Genomic DNA, 215 nt, shown 5'->3' on the forward strand with positions numbered 1-215 from the left:
AGAATCTCACAAATGAAACAGGGTCAATGATGGAGAATCTCACACATAAGACAGTGTCAATGATGGAGAATCTTGCACATGAACTGTTCCAAAGGTTAACAGGTATGAATGATTACAGTAGAAACACATGATCAAAGGTACATTTTTTTTTCCGAAAATTTGTTTACCCATCAAATTTAATAACTAAATAGAAAAAGTAAAAAAAAAAAAAAAAG

The sequence above is a fragment of the Perna viridis genome, chromosome 9 (assembly GCF_037379345.1).
Source record: "Perna viridis isolate PV_CMFRI_1.1 ecotype Kerala chromosome 9, ASM3737934v1, whole genome shotgun sequence".
NCBI lineage: Eukaryota > Metazoa > Mollusca > Bivalvia > Mytilida > Mytilidae > Perna > Perna viridis.